Genomic DNA, 12,547 nt, shown 5'->3' with positions numbered 1-12,547 from the left:
TGGATCAACTACGGAAGCTAGAAGGACACAGCCACTCTTGAAGCCCAGGATCGGTGAGAGCCGATGATTAAGGGCTCGGTATGAGATACAGGGGCTATTGGATCGATTAATCAAGACCTGATGAGGAAACTTAGATTGGGCCGAGGAATTGAGCCCGATCGAAATCTAAGCCTCGAAGAAGAAGACCGGGCCCGATCGGGCAAGCATACGCCCGATCGGGCGGCTGCGCGCATAAGGACCCTCAAGGAAGAGGCGCGCTCGATCGGGTGAGCGTAAGCTCGATCGGGCGCGGTACACCAGCAGCGGGCAAGGCAAAAAGGCGGGCCCGATCGGGCGGCCCTTCGCCCGATCGGGCGCGTGTTTTTCTCAGAGCTGATTAGATTAGTTTTAATTTTTGTTTTGAGGAATGTTTAAGTACGAATTATGTACGTAATTTTGGATTACCTTCTTCTTTAGACTTTCTCTCTTTACTTAGGATATTTCTCTCTCTTAAACTCTCTCTCAACTTTTGTTCTTAATTACTTTCATTAATCCAGATTTCTTTTGGTAACAATTTCTTCTCTTTTAATTTCAGCTATTTTATTTACTTCTTTGATTATGCTTTGCTTTATTTATTTGATTAGTTTAGTTATGATGATGCTTGAGTAGTTTTATTTCTAGGGTTTATGGGGATCTAATAAATGATATGAAGGGGTAATTTTGTGATTGTTAATTATCAATGCTTGGTTAATTTCCTATTGATTGATTTTATGCTATGCAATTAGGTTTGGCCATATTTAATTGTATGAGTTTAGCAATATTAATTCGAGATTCGACAGATGAGAATTGATGTTTAGGCTTAGTTTCAATATGCGGACTAATTTATAAATGGTTAAGTCGAGATTCTACAGATGAGATTTAATACCGGTAAATTAACTCTGTGATTATAATACGTAGCGAAAGCCCTTTATAATCTGATCAATCAATGCTTGATGATTGCTTATTATGATTTTCCCTGGAATATTGCTTATTAGTGAACCTATGCCCTAGGTCTTTTAATATTTGATTTCCTCCTATTTTATTTCTTCCGACCTTATTCTTCGTAGTATAGAATTTATTCCCAAAAATATTGGTTACTTAGATAATTTAGATTATAAAAAATTAATTAGGAATAGAAAGACTTGTTTCCCTGTGGAGTTCGATCCTACTTCCCTATCTACTTTAGTTAGAGGACTTAGGTAATAATTTTGATTAGGGGATACGACTTTACCCTGTCAAAATTTGGCGCCGTTGCCGGGGAAACGGTTTTATTTTTATTTTTGATTAATTTTTTGTAGTCTAGATTATCCCCTTTTGTTTCAGAGAATGTTAGTTCTTTGAGGAAATTCTCATATTTGTCTTTTAGTTCCTTGTTTATGCCCAGGTGTTCCAGATCAGGTTACATCCCATTCGATCCTGAGATCGAGCGCTCTTTTCATAGGCAAAGGAAAATCTATAGACAAATTCTGGCGGGTTCCGAGGAGGACAACAGCCGAAGAGATCCTCCCTCTGATTCTAGTGACACAGATATTCCTTCAGATTCAGAATCAGAGATGACGGCCCAGAAGAAACTCAGTGACTACTCGCAGCCGAAGCTCACAGATTTCCCGCACCTTACTCCCACTCCGGCACTAGATGGAGTTCAGTTCGAAATCAAGCCCCAATTTATCACTATGATAGAGAGGAAGCAATTCAGTGGAGCTAAGGGTGAAGATCCTAATCTTCACATCGCAGATTTCTGCCAGTATTGTAACACCATTAGACAAGTCGGGGTCACGCAAGACCAAATCAGGGAGATTCTTTTTCCTTTTTCATTATGTGGCAAAGCTAAGTTATGGTTTAATGGTTTGAATAGAACTGCACTTGGTATTACTGACTAGGAAACTCTTGCTTTGTATTTCTATAATAAATATTATCCTGCAGAGAGAACAGCGGTACTAAGGAGTGCTATTCAGAACTTCGCTCAAGAAGCCGACGAAACGCTATATGAGGTTTGGGAAAGGTTCAAGAATCTACATAGAGAGTGCCCCCACCACAATTTAGCATAATGGCAATTGATCCAAGCATTCTACACTGGACTTGGAAATTCTTCTAGATCAGTGCTAGATTCTGCAGCCAGTGGGAGGTTCATGAATTTAAATGTGGACGATGCAGGACAGGTTATCGAAGACATGGCAATACACAATTCCCAATACGGGAATCCGAGAGGGTTTTTAAATAAAGGAAAACATAATGTCGATTCCGTATCCTTTTTGCAAGCTCAATTAACGTCTATTTGTCAAAGATTAGATAATCTTACTATTGCCCCTAACTCTGTAGCTAATGTTTCTGCTGTTGCTAACAATGAAGCTTTTTGTGAAAATTGTGGAATTGTAGGGCATTGGGAGCAAGATTGTAGGAGCTCTATGGAACAAGTTAATGCCTTTCAAACCTATAGGTAGAATAACCCATATTCCAATTCCTACAATGCCGATTATAGGAATCATCCATATCTTTCATACCGGAGCACCAATGTACAAAACCCTCCACCTCCACAACAACCACAACAACAAACCCCACCACAGCAAAAATATTATCATCCTAATTCCGGCCAGAAAAGCCAAGCATCACCCTCATCATCTTCCGACCCTGCCATGACAGAAATTAGAGCAATGCTTGCTAATATGCAAAAGCATATGGAGAGTAGGGATGCGCAAATTGATTCCATTCTAGCCCATAATAAAATCATGGACAATCAAATTGCACAACTTTCATCTACCCTACAATCCCGTCAGCAGGGAGCTCTACCATCACAACCTATCCATCCTACAGATCATGCCAATGCAATCACTCTAAGGAGTGGTTCACATTATGATGGACCTCCTATTCCAAAGGAAGATAGACCAGTTCCTGATCTAGATTCCTCTATACCAAACGCTAATCCTGCTAGCCCTGCAGGGCTACAAATAGATACTAACTCTACTAATGTTTCTGTGCAGAGTAAATCACAGGATAAGGGAGGAGATGTGCAGAGCCCGGTTATCAAACTTCCATTCCCTAATAGACAACTGAAGAGTAAGTTTGATAAATAATTCGGTAAGTTTTTAGAGGTTGTGAAAAACCTGTAGGTAACAGTTCCTTTTACTGATTTAACCACTCAAGTTCCTGCTTATGCTAAGTTTATGAAAGACATTCTGACTAGGAAAAGGGCCTTTAATGAAGTAGAAACTGTAGCTTTCACAGAGGAGTGTAGCGCTTTATTGCAAAATAAATCCCCTTCTAAATTAAAGGATCCCGGTAGTTTTTCTATCCCTTGTCATATAGGGAATGTTTTTATTGATAAAGCTTTGTGTGATTTGGGTGCTAGTGTCAGTGTCAGTGTCATGCCATCGTCTGTCTGTGCTAAACTTAATATGGGAGAATTAAAAGTTACTAATATAACTTTGCAAATGGCAGATCATTCGGTAAAATACCTCTTAGGTATTTTAGAGGAAGTCCCTATTAGAGTTGGTAAATTTTTTATTCCTGTTGATTTTGTTGTATTAGACATGGCAGAGGATACGCAAATACCCATTATATTAGGTAGGCCTTTTCTCCATACTGCAGGAGAAATTATAGATGTTAAAAATGGTAAACTAACCCTTTTTGTAGGTGACGACAATGTTACTTTTAATTTAGGGAAAGTTTTGAAAGGGCCTATGCTAGAGGAAAATTGTTGTTATATTGATGTAATTGATATAATGGACGATATTTGTGATGATAGCTGTAGACACCCATTTGTGTCTCCCCAAAACCAAACCCAGTGATGAGTACCTTTCACGTCGAATCATAATCGAATGAAGCGAAAGTGTGGAAAGTTTAGTGTTGCGGATAGTTTTTAATTTCTTTTCTCTTCTCTCTGTTTTTGAAAACTTATTTTAAGAAAACAGCCAATCCAGTTTGGTTGGTCCATGATAAGGGTCCAATAATGGTGTAGTTGGATGGGGCTTGACAAGAGCTTTCCAACGATATGTTATAAGCCCAATTCCGATGAACATTGAGGAAGTTATGGCCAATTTACTAAACTGGGCCCGGTTTGAGCTTTATATGCGGCCCAATGATCTAGGGGAGGGCCTAATATGATTTATCATTCCTAATGCAATTAGGAATGGTTTTAGTCTTCTAGATTCTTCTAGAAGGTTCTTTTCATTCCTAATTCAATTAGCATTGATAAATTGACTTTTGTTGACTTTTCAGAGTTTTAATTAAAATCAAAAAGCATTTTCGAGAAAAATATACGATTTTATCCTCCAGTACGGCAAACTTATCTGATTTTCGAAAACACGTCAAAAACAGGCCTGACGCCTAACTCCAGGCATTGGCGCCTGGAACCAGGCTTGGCGCCTGGCGCTAGTGTTGGTGCCTGGTGCCAGTTAGCCAGGGTTGGCGCCAGCTCTGTTTTACGTGCGCCAAGTGCTCTATTTTGATATTTTATCTTTTTGGCTGATTTTCTCTATAAATAACGTATTAAAAACTCCGTTTTGATGGACCTATAATCAGTTTTCATTCGCAATCATCAATTTCCTAATTCTCTCTTAATTCATTCATCTCTCTTTTCAAAACTTGCTTTTCAAATACAAAATTCCGCATTCACAAGATCTAGAAACACCTAGCCATATTTGAAGTTGCCTTCGCCCTAGACGTGGAAGGTTTAATTTATGAGGGTTTGGTCCCAAATCTCTCTTTCAATTATTTAATTTAATTGTTTTGTTTTATTATTTTCCTTGAAGTTACTAACGTGTGTATTTTGTTATTAGAAAGAGGTACGAGGCATCAAAGTAAGTACTTTAATGGTTTTCAATTGATTTATTGATGTTATGATGTAGAAATCATGTTTAAATTGTTATTATTATATTCCTAGTATCATGTCTAGGGTAATTTTAATAATAAATATGATTGTCATGATGCTTCCTATGTTCTTCCTAATATTTATGATTGTTAGTATCATGTTAGGGTTAAAGATTTGATTTTATTGCTTAGTGACATGCTAGGGTTTGCTATTAATCTTGTTAGTATCATGACTATGATCTTGCTATTATTATGCTTTAATATTAACATGAACATGATTATGATTATAATTGTTATAATTTTATAATGATGATTATTATTATGATGATGATTAGTATTATGTTGCTTGATGATATTTATTGTTATTGCTTGATTACGCCTTTTATGCATGTTTAAATGGAATTTTATACTTGTAATCACGCTTAATAAGATAATAAATAATCTTGTTTAGGGTTAATTTGAATATAATTTCAAGTGATCGCTAGTAATAGTTTATTTGTGCATTAATATTCAACCAACATAGATAAACAGGTTTAGGGTTAATCCTATTGATTGCATGTTAATTAAAAAGTGCACATGAATACGATCTGAACAAAGTAGAGGCCTATTATTAGGGCAGGTTCAATCTCTTTTAGGTTGGATTTGTACCTTCATCCCCAAACCCTTATTTGGTTCTAGACCTTATGGAGTTGACGATCTCTTGGATCGTTAAGGGGTGTAACCTTCACCCTGTGAACGGTTTACAAGTTCCTAAAACTTATTGGCGACTCTTTTTCTCTATCTTCTTCCCTTTTGGACGCCACCGTACTTTAGTGTATGATCACAGTGGGGTTCAAGCTAGGGGTTAACGCTTGAAAATATTCCCTACAGTTTTTGGCGACTCCATTGGGGAGGATTTCTATTTTAATTCCTGAATTTGTTTCGGCAATGATTTAGAATGAGTGGATGAGACTCGAAACGTTCTAAGTATTTCATGTGCGTAATTTTGATTAACATTATTGTCATATGCATAAAAAAGATCTCATTGAAAAGACCATCCGTAATGAGTTAAAAACATAGTATTTTACACGTAGGAAATTTGAGAAATATCTTTCACAACTAGGACCGACATAACGCCGCGTGAAATCGAAAAATTTTATCGAGCACAGAAAGCTGCCGAGGCATGTGGGAAGTAGCGTCAAGGACCAGAGCATTGGCGCCAGCATTTTAACCATAGCGCCAGACGCCAGTATTGGCGCCAGGCGCTACAATTAAAAGCTGGCGCCAGTCTTTGATTGCTGGCGCCAACCTCCCCCAATACCGAGCCAGAAATATGCGTTCTAATTTCGACCGGTTTTTCGTATTGTTTGCTCGATCCTATTTCCTGATTGAATTTTTTTTTTTCTCACTTTTCTGAAACCCATATGTGTTCTACATATGGACATAACCCTTTGGGAATTCATGCTCCATCTACCCGATTGAACGTTCCGTGCAACAAAGGGTACATCCGAGATTTTTGAATTCACCAAACCATGGAAACGAGTTTTTTCTAAAACTCGCGGTGTCCCATCCACTCGCACCAACCCTTCACGGTTAGGCTTCCACGCGGTGCATCCGGACAATTTACCATGGACCATCTATTGACTAAACCATATCCCGAACTTTAGAGAACTAGAGCCATGGTTAGGTTGCAAACTCATTGCATCATATTGTGCCTACTTGACTAATTGTGCATATGTTGGTGTTTGGTGAGTCCGACTCACCGCGGAAACAACCTCGACCCGAGGAACCACTCACAATAATTAAAATCATAAAGCATAAATAAATAATCACAAAGAAAAGATAACGAATCTTACCCTCAAAGCGAGCTTCGCCAAAAAACCGTGGCTCTTACTTGAAAGCTACGAGCACGTCAAGCGCCGCGCCTCCGATGGTATCCACCCACAAAAGGCGAACACAACTTTAAGGTCCGCTACCTTGGGGTTAGCAAGGTCTGACCAAAACCCGAGTGTTATTAGAGTTTAAGAGTTTTCCCAAAAATATGGAATGCTCTTTCTAACTCCCACTCAAGCACTTCACTCCAAATGCCAAGGTTGGTATTTATTGAGGAAAGTATGAGTGGGAATTTCTATCCCATCAATGTGGGATCATGAAATTCCACAAATTAATTTAAAGCTAAATTAAATTAAAATTGCAAACTAATAATAAATCTACAAGTGGCATTACCATGTGAGATGGGTTGGTGAGGACCACATGGAGAGTAGGGGACCATACTTGCTCCCCACTCAATGCTCTCCTTGTGCCACATGTCCTCTCCCACTTGCTCCCATATTCCATGCTTCCCCTTAATCCACGGCCCTATGGCCCGAGCCAAGCCACGAGCCAAGCCCGAGCCCGGCCCGAGCCCAGCCCGAGCCCAGCTGCTGCTGTGGCGCGGCGCGGCTGCTGCTGTGCTAGCGTGCTTAGCCGCGGAAGCTAGCTGCTGCACGCACCATGCACCACGTGCTGCGGCTGCTAGCACGGTGCGCTAGCACGCACCAGCCAGCCATGCTAGGCTCGGCTTAGTGCTTGTTAGCCACCTTTGCTAGGACATTTTTGCCCCTAGCATTCGGATGCTCGGGGCACTCCGATGCTAGGGGTATTTTGGGAATATGGTCGATTTATTATTATTTTTGCGCGTCTCGTCTTTTATTATTTTGACTCGACTTCCGATGATCGGTTTCGACGCTCTAAGCTCGAATTACCGACGTCTAAATATTTAACACTCGGGCGACGAATTAATTTCTTCCGAATTAATTCGTCGAGTTGGTTCGTATATTTTGCTTGGGTGTGACCCGAAGGGTTCAGTCAAGATTAAGCTGTAATATTAATTATATTAGTATTACTGATCGGAAGCGGCCTCCACCCAGGTATTCCGATCACTTGACCTTACTGAATATATTAGCTTTCTAATAATTCTGAACCCGCTATCAGAATAATACACTTGTTCGAAGGACACAATTCCTTTCAATCTCCCACTTGTCCTTCCGGACAAGTGTGCATTTAGAGTATAGCCCTTATCCTATGTCTCTTCATGTCTCTTCATGAACTACAGAGTAAGATTACTAGTCATCTCTGTTACGTCCAGAAGTGTTTCTCTAAATCCGAGTTTGACTGTTAATAAGCAAATGATTTCTAAAATCCATCTGAGCACGGCATGCATTTTTCACAGTCTCGCTCTTCGAGAGGCCTTGTAAACAACAAGACATGTTCCCTATTGTTAGTAGGGGGACATTTCCAGTCTTGTAATGTAGCTTCTCTTACTAAGAGGACTCACCCGCCTGATATCTGGCTTTATAATCCCCAGTTACGGCAGACGTTTGGCGGATACCAAAGCGGACCAGTACTCAAACAAGAGATCTCCCACTACTCATGGTCAAAGGAAAAGAGTTCCGATAGTAATAATGAGAAAATACTTGTGACGATTTTTAAATCTCTTACAGTATCCTCATAGGTCGATCCAGTATGGTTCTGAACCAATACCTGTGCAAATGATTTATATCCTTATAGCACAAGAAACGGTGCTACAAATCATACTACACACTAATCTCTGATGGTCATCAATCGTCCACAAAATATGACCTTGATTAGGGATAATTTTCGATTAAAATATTCAATGTTCACTTAATAGGTGTTTCTTTATCCAAGCCATTGACTTGATAACCTATTTTGAATATTTATTAAAATCGAATGGACTCATTATTTAATTCTAAACCACAATTAAATAGAGACGGAGTGATTTAAATTGCATGAAAATTTTAATTACTCCAAAACTGAATGGTTCATCATGGTGCTTTACATCAACATTGTTCAAAATTTGATTAAAACACTATAAAATGAAATTCAAAGCAAGTTCACGACATGCTTGATTCCCATTGCCTCAATGTGTTTGTTGTGCTTCACTTGAGACAAAGGTTTAGTAAGTGGATCGGCTACATTGTCATCCGTTCCAACTTTGCAAATTCTGATTTCACCTTCTGACTTCCATTCTCGAATCATATGAAATCGCCTCTGGACATGTTTGACCTTCTGATGTTCTTGTGGCTCCCTAGCCTGAGCAATAGCTCCATTGTTGTCACAATAGAGGTCTATTAGACCCTTGATGGAGGGTACAACACCAAGTTCATCAATGAACTTGCGAATCCAAACTGCCTCCTTGGCTGCCTCAGATGCTGCCAAGTACTCGGCTTCAGTTGAAGAATCAGCGGTTGTGCTTTGCTTTGCAATCTTCCAACTAAACGCTCCTCCATTGAGACAGAATATGTATCATGATTGTGACTTGAAGTCATCTCTGTCTGTTTGGAAGCTTGCGTCGGTATATCCCTCAACAACCGATTCATCTTTACCGCCATAGACCAGGAACTTATCCTTGTTCCTTTTCAAGTACTTTAGAATATTCTTGGCCGAAGTCCAATGCGCCTCTCTTGGGTCTGATTGGTATCGGCTCGTAGCACTTAAGGCATACGATACATCTGGCCTAGTACATATCATGGCATACATGATCGATCCAATAAGCGAAGCATACGGAATTCGACTCATCCTTTCTCGCTCATCAGGTGTCTTTGGACACTGCTTCTTGCTTAAGGTTATGCCATGTGACATGGGTAGGTGCCCTCTCTTGGCTCCTTCCATTTGGAATCGAGCCAGTACCTTATCGATGTAAGTACTCTGACTCATTCCAATCATCCTTTTTAATCTATCCCTATAGATCTTGATGCCTAATATGTACTGAGCCTCTCCCAAGTCTTTCATTGAAAAACATTTCCCGAGCCAAGCCTTTACAGACTCTAGAAATGGAATGCTATTTCCAATGAGCAAAATGTCATCGACATATAAGACTAGGAAGGCGATGTCACTCCCACTGACCTTCTTGTAGACACAAGACTCATCTGGATTCTTAATAAAACCAAACTTACTGATGGCTTCATCAAATAGCAGATTCCAACTTCTGCTTGCTTGCTTTAATCCATAAATGGACTTCTTAAGCTTGCATACCTTCTTAGGATTATTCTGGTCGACAAAACCTTCAGGCTGTGTCATATACATAGTTTCTTCCAAAATCCCATTGAGGAAGGCGGTTTTGACATCCATCTGCCATACTTCATAATTGTAATATGCAGCAATCGCTAGAAGAATTCGAACGGACTTAAGCATAGCAACCGGAGAAAAGGTTTCATCATAATCAACGCCGTGAATTTGCCTGTAACCTTTTACTACCAGCCTTGCTTTGTAAATAAATACATTTCCATCTTTATCGGTTTTCATCTTGAAAATCCATTTACATCCGATAGGTGTGTAACCTGCGGGTAAATCAACCATGTCCCATACTTGATTTTCAAATATGGAGTCCATTTCGTATTTCATGGCCTCTTGCCATTTTGCAGAGTCGGGGCTCGTCATAGCTTGCTTGTAGGTTGCCGGCTCATCTCCATCCACTACTAGGATGTCCTGATCTTCGGTTAATACAACACCGAGATATCTGTCAGGTTGAGATCTTGGCCGAGTCGACCTACGTAGGGTAATGGACTGAGCATTTGCATTGCCGGGTTGACTTTGCATATTTTGACTTTGACCAATGTCAACAGCTGCTTGGTAAGCACTTTGATTGTCAACTTGTCCTTGTTGCTCGTCCTCTCGAACTTCGTCGAGTTCGATTTTCCTCCCACTTGTCATTTTGGAGAGATGCTCCTTCTCCAAGAAGACACCATCACGAGCAACAAACAATTTGTTCTCGGATTTGTTGTAGAAGTAATACCCTTTGGTTTCTTTTGGATAACCCACAAAGTAAACCTTGTCAGATTTCGGATGAAGTTTGTCAGAAATGAGTTGCTTGACATATTCTTTGCATCCCCAAATCTTGAGAAAAGACAACCTTGGCGGTTTGCTTGTCCATAATTCATATGGAGTCTTTTCCACTGCTTTTGACGGAGCACGATTTAGTGTGAGTGCCGTAGTTAAAAGTGCATGTCCCCAGAAAGAGATTGGAAGTTCACTAAGACCCATAGTAGATCGGACCATGTCTAACAGGGTTCGATTCCTCCTTTCAGATACTCCATTCCATTGAGGAGTTCCCGGAGGTGTCAACTCTAAAAGTATTCCATGTTCTTTCAGATGGTCATCCAACTCTTGGCTCAAATATTCGCCACCTCGATCCGATCGAAGCGCTTTGATTTTCTTGCCGAGTTGGTTTTCAACTTCTTTCTAAAATTCTTTGAATTTATCAAACGATTCAGATTTGTGCGACATTAGATAAACATAACCATATCTACTAAAGTCGTCCGTGAAGGTTATGAAATACCGATAACCACTCCTTGCGGGTGTACTCATTGGTCCACATACATCGGTGTGTATTAGTCCCAACAAGTCACCGACCCTTTCTCCTGACTTGAAGAATGGTTGCTTTATCATCTTGCCTAATAAACATCCTTCGCAATTCTCAAAGGATTCTAAATCAAATGAGTTAAGAATACCTTCTTGTAGAAGTTTCTTGATGCGTTTGATGTTAATGTGGCCAAGGCGACAATGCCACAAGTAAGTTTGACTAGACTGTGTAGTCTTAGCTTTCTTTGCAGGATTATTAACGTTATAAATTTCCTTGTCTAGTGATAACACATAAAGACCATTTTCTGAATGTGCCGTACCATATAAAACATTATCGAGATAAAATGAACATGTTTGGTCTTTAACTCGAAATTCAAAACCTTTGGCGTCCAACGCCGAAATTGAAATGATTTTTTTGGTAATGTTGGGAACACAATAAACATTGTCAAGTTCCAAAACTAGCCCCGTGGGCAAAGGCAAACTAAGAGATCCTACGGAAATAGCACCAATCCTTGCTCCATTTCCTACCCGGAGCTCGATCTCTCCCTTTGCTAGCCTCCTAGTGTTCCTTAGTGCCTGTGAATTGGAACAAAGGTGTGAGCCACATCCGGTATCTAATACCCATGAAGCCGAGCTAGTGAAGTTAAAGTCTATAACGTAAATACCTGATGTAGAAGCAACGGTTATGTTCTTCTTATCTTCCTTGAATTTGAGGCAGTCTCTCTTCCAATGTCCCTTCTTCTTGCAATAGAAGCATTCAGAATCAGACTTAGAAGATGCTACCTTTTTCTCCTTGTTGTCTTTGGTAGCTTTCGGCTTAGGCGGAAAGTTCTTCTTCCCTTTCCCCTTGAAGCCCTTCTTCCTTTTGCCTGCCCTTTTGAATGGCTTACCCTTCTTAATCATGAGCATATCATGCTTTCCCTCATCCTTGAGCGTCTGCTCAGCTTGCTTCAACATCCCATGAAGCTCGGTGAGGGTTTTCTCCATGCTATGCATGTTGTAGTTCATCTTGAACTGGTCATAGCCTTTGTGAAGGGAATGGAGAATGATGTCAATAGCCATTTCAGTTGAATACCCCGCATCAAGCCTTCCCATGTTCTCAAATAATCCGATCATTTTGAGCACATGTGGGCTGACTGACTCTCCTTTCTTGAGCTTAGTCTCAAGGATCTGCCTGTGGGTTTCAAACCTTCCAGTTTGAGCCTGCTCTTGAAACATATTCTGTAACTCAGAAATGATCTCATAGGCCGATTCCTTCTCGAAGAAGGTTTTCTGAAGTTCAGGAGACATAGTGGCTAGCATTACGCACTTGACATCCCGATCGGCTACTTGCCATCGGTTAAGGGCCGCTTGAGTTACCTCCTCATTGGGAGCCTCAGGCATT

This window comes from Chenopodium quinoa, unplaced genomic scaffold (genome assembly GCF_001683475.1).
Source record: "Chenopodium quinoa cultivar QQ74 unplaced genomic scaffold, ASM168347v1, whole genome shotgun sequence".
Lineage (NCBI taxonomy): Eukaryota > Viridiplantae > Streptophyta > Magnoliopsida > Caryophyllales > Amaranthaceae > Chenopodium > Chenopodium quinoa.
Note: the sequence above shows the minus strand (reverse complement) of the source record.